The sequence below is a fragment of the Antechinus flavipes genome, chromosome 1, assembly GCF_016432865.1.
Source record: "Antechinus flavipes isolate AdamAnt ecotype Samford, QLD, Australia chromosome 1, AdamAnt_v2, whole genome shotgun sequence".
NCBI classification, from domain to species: domain Eukaryota; kingdom Metazoa; phylum Chordata; class Mammalia; order Dasyuromorphia; family Dasyuridae; genus Antechinus; species Antechinus flavipes.
In genome coordinates, this window is record NC_067398.1 from 430,261,939 (window position 1) to 430,266,564 (window position 4,626).

Sequence of the window (4,626 nt, forward strand, 5' to 3'; positions counted from 1 at the left end):
TCTTGGTATAAAGTGCTATATGTGGGGTCAATGCCTAGTTTCTGCTATACTAGTTTCCAATTTTCCCAGAAGTTTTTATAAAATAGTGGGTTCTTATCCCCAAACATGGGGGTTTTGGGTTTGTCAAACACTAAATTACTATAGTTATTGATTACTTTATCCTGTGATCCTAACCTATTCCACTGATTGACTACTCTATTTCTTAGCTAGTACCAAATGATTTTGATGACTACTGCTTTAATATAGTTTTATGTCTGACATAGCTAGGCCACCTTCATTGGCATTTTTTTTTCATTAATTCCCTTGAAATTCTTGACCTTTTGTTCTTCTAGATGAACTTTGTTAGTATTTTTCCTAGGTCTGTAAAATAATTTCTTGGAAGTTTGATTAGTATAGCATTAAATAAGTAGATTAGGTAGTATTGTCATTTTTATTATATTCACTCGGCCTACTCATGAGCAATAGATATTTTCCCAACTTATTAGATCTGACATTATTTGCATGGAAAGTCCACACTCTCTATAATCTGGAAAAGTTTAGAGCTCCAAAATGTTTGTCAAGAAAAGAAAAGGAGAAAAGGTGGTTACAACTTCCTGATGATCATTTAAAGGACACATTCAAACTCAACTTGACAGAAGTGCAGTATAATATTTCTTTATACAATATATTTATCCATAGAAACATAGGATGCTTTCAAAGTATGATTTTAATGTTAAGCTGGCAACCTGGCTTCCTTTTTTTTTTGTATGATTCACAATTTGCTAAACTTCATAGCTGCCTTTTAGAGAGATAATGTAATTTTCTAAGTTTTTTCTACAAATAACACTGATTCTTATTAGTAGGAACAACTCATAATTGGACCAATATCAATCTTATTACCAAAAAAAAAAAAAGAACCCACTAATTTCTTGCAAAGTAGGTAACTAGCAAAATGCTAAGCTAAAAATACACTCATCACAGAGAACAATGAATCAATCTATGTTCTGATTTCCTGTTAAAAGCTATAGGACCAAGGCCTTCCATGTCAAAATGACTGCTTACAAAAGTAACTATGTTCCTCCTGTCTAACTTGAGAAAAAAGAAAAATAAGGAGAAAGGGGGAAAGACAATGCTATCCAACTTAATGTTAGTGCAGCTATTTCTCACTTTGATCCAGAGATGATCACATTTACTTAGTTGGATATTTCAAACAAAATCAGGGAGGATCATCAGACACTGAAACTGAGAAATACTTGTTTTATAAATATGAACCAAATCTGAACAAGAAAACAAATAATTACATAAATAGAAATGTATTGGCTCAATGATGCACAGTGAGGGAGGAAAGGGGAAAAATTATAGAATTAAAAAAAAAAAAGAACTCATGAACTGGCCAAGAAAGAGGAAGAGAGAAATGATAGTTCTAATCTTCTAGACTTTGGAAATTATCCTACAATTTCAAAAAGTTCAGCATAATCAGTCTCAATTTATGCTTCACCATCTTTTAATGTATTCTCAAATTTCCAGGTGGAAAGTTTATAGAAAATCTCCCTCCTGAATACTCAGATGATGGACTTTTAAATTTTATTATCACTCTGAGCAATAGCAGTAATAGCAATGTAGTGGAATGATCAACTATGATCGACTAAGTTCTTCTCAGAAATATAATTATTCAAGACAATTCCAAAAGACTCATAATGGAAAACTCACTTCTAAAGAAAGAACTGATGGAGTTTGAATGCAGACTAAAGCATACAGTTTTCACTTTTTTTTCCCATGGTTTTATCCTTTTGCAAATTATTATTGTTTTTTGCAAACTCTTTCTTCTTTTACAACATGATTAATATGGAAATGTTTTAAAAGACTGCACATATATCATCTATATCAAGTTGCTTAAAGAGGAGGGAGAAAAAGGAAGGAGGGAGAAAATTTGGAACTCAAAATTGTATAAAAGTGAATGCTAAAAATTGTTGTTACATGTAAATAGAAAAAATTCTATTAAAATTTTAAAATAGAAGTCTTCTTCATGAAAGGAATTTCCAAATCCTCTTATTTCTGCAGGATCTCCTCAGCCTTGTTCCTCAAAGGGATAAACTCAGTAAATTATTTTTTCACAGTAATCATCCAAGATATACATGTACTTGTAGTGGATCAGTCAGTTTATAGAAAGGAAGTATTTAAGCTGAGTTAGTGTCTTTCTTTCTTTCTTTCTTTCTTTTTAAAATTATAATAACTTTTTATTGACAGAACCCATGCCAGGGTAATTTTTTACAACATTATTCCTTGCACTCATTTCTGTTCTGATTTTTCCCCTCTCTCCCTCCACTCCCTCCCCTAGATGGCAAGCAGTCCTATATATGTTAGATATGTTGCAGTATATCCTAGATACAGTATATGTTTGCAGAACCGAACAGTTCTCTTGTTGCACAGGGAGAATTGAATTCAGAAGGTATAAATAACCCGGGAAGAAAAACAAAAAAACAAGCAGTTTATATTCATTTCCCAGTGTTCTTTCTTTGGGTGTAGCTGCTTCTGTCCATCCTTAATCAATTGAAACTGAGTTAAGTCTCTTTGTCAAAGAAATCTACTTTCATCAGAATACATCTTCATACAATATCATTGTTGAAGTATATAATGATCTCCTGGTTCTGCTCATTTCACTTAGCATCATTTCATGTAAGTCTCTCCAAGCCTCTCTGTAGTCATCCTGCTGGTCATTTCTTACAGAACAATAATATTCCATAATATTCATATACCACGATTTATTCAGCCATTCTCCAATTGATGGACATCCATTCAATTTCCAGTTTCTAGACACTACAAATAGGGCTGCCACAAACATTTTGGCATATATAGGTCCCTTTCCCTTCTTTAATATCTCTTTGGGGTATAAGCCCAGGATTAACACTGCTGGATCAAAGGGTATGCACAGTTTGATAACTTTTTGGGCATAATTCCAGATTGCTCTCCAGAATGGTTGGATTCGTTTACAACTCCACCAACAATGCATCAGTGTCCCAGTTTTCCTGCATCCCCTCCAACATTCCACATTATCTTTCCTGTCACTCTATACAATCTGACAGGTATGTAGTAGTATCTCAGAGTTTCTTATCTAAGCTCCAGAACATCTAAACAGCTGGAGAGTGCTGGGTATGATAGGATCAGAGACTTCACCACCAGGGAAAGAAACAACTTCTACACTGCTGACATTCCCTTCCTTTTTTGGGTTCCCAAGACATTTTACTTGGCTTGTTTGCTCATGAAAGAGATCATATGAGAACAAAAATATGCAGAAGAACTTCTGTCAGCAGACATTAAGCAACTTGAGATTTGCCTAAGGGACTTCAGCCCACTGAAAGATACAGCCAGCCTGACATGACATATAGATTGATGACATAATAGTCCATATCACATAAATATTCAGAAAGAGTAATTTATACTGGGTAAATAGAAATTTCTTAGCAGCTGTAAGCATATTGTAAATGTTGGCTATCAAAGCTGTTATCTTCATTATGGGTTTCACCTTCCTATCAATTTCCACTGTTGTCTCTAGAAAGCCTCTGAGTACTTTATACATTTATTTCCTCTTTTTCTACAACCCACTTAGATAATTGTATGAATTCTTGGAATATTTATATAGAGACTTACCATAGTTTTTCTGTAGCCAAAAGTGCCAGAGATAGCAATAGTTTCTCCTTGTATACATGAGAAAAATGCATGGGGAACTTGCTGGTCAGTTAATGGAGGTGATTCCCTGGGGGTGGACAAATCATATTGGACCATAGTGAACTTCTTTAGTCACTCAAATACAAGCTCCCTGAGATATTGAAGACAATATCTGAGGTACCATAATTGACCTGGAACAATATATGGCACTGTACCTCAACCATAGTTGTAGGTGGTAGTATAATTTTATGCCAGAATGGAATACTGAATCACCAACAGATATACCAGAAGTTTCTTCATACACTGGAATAGTGGCCATGTCACCTTCCAACTGAATAATTTCTCCAACCAGTTTTCTATAGCCTACTCTTACATTTCATATATAACTGCATGGGCCATGTTACATGTAGTACCACAGGTCCTGAGACTCTGTGTACATAGCCAAATGCACTTTCTCGTTCTTCATCATGGATTTTGGTTAATTAGAAGAAATTCATCCTATTAATTTACTTCTGTGAGAATTGCTTTGCTGCTGCTACTATGGGCAGCCAGGGAAGATAAAGTCCTTCAGCTCTCTTCAGCATTATTTCCATTGTACCCACTGATACACAATCTACCTATCCATTCCCAGAATATTCCTTTGTATTTATTTTGTGTGTATATATATATATATATATATATATATATATATATTTATATATTTCTATTTGCTTTTCTGTGTATATGTTGATTCTCCTTAGTGGAAAATAAACTTGATGTGGAAACTAAATTATGGGGAGGAATTGTGAGAAATGGATGGGCATTTGGTTTCCATAGAGCTAGGAAAATTAAAGTGGAAAAATGAAACAAATTAGAAAATTGAAGCCTACAAGGACATCAAAGAATAATCAGAGGTGGAGGTTTTAGAGTTGAAAAAGAGCCCTCTGAACTTTGCCTTCCTAAAAATGCAAGCTCCTTGAGGGCAGAGATTGGCTATGTAAT

The 4,626-nt window shown here is 34.3% G+C and overlaps 1 pseudogene; it reads right to left on the minus strand.

Moving 5' to 3' along the window:
* Nucleotides 1-1,977: 1,977 nt before the first annotated feature.
* Nucleotides 1,978-3,762, minus strand: LOC127546381 (V-type proton ATPase catalytic subunit A-like; annotated as a pseudogene).
* Nucleotides 3,763-4,626: the final 864 nt, after the last annotated feature.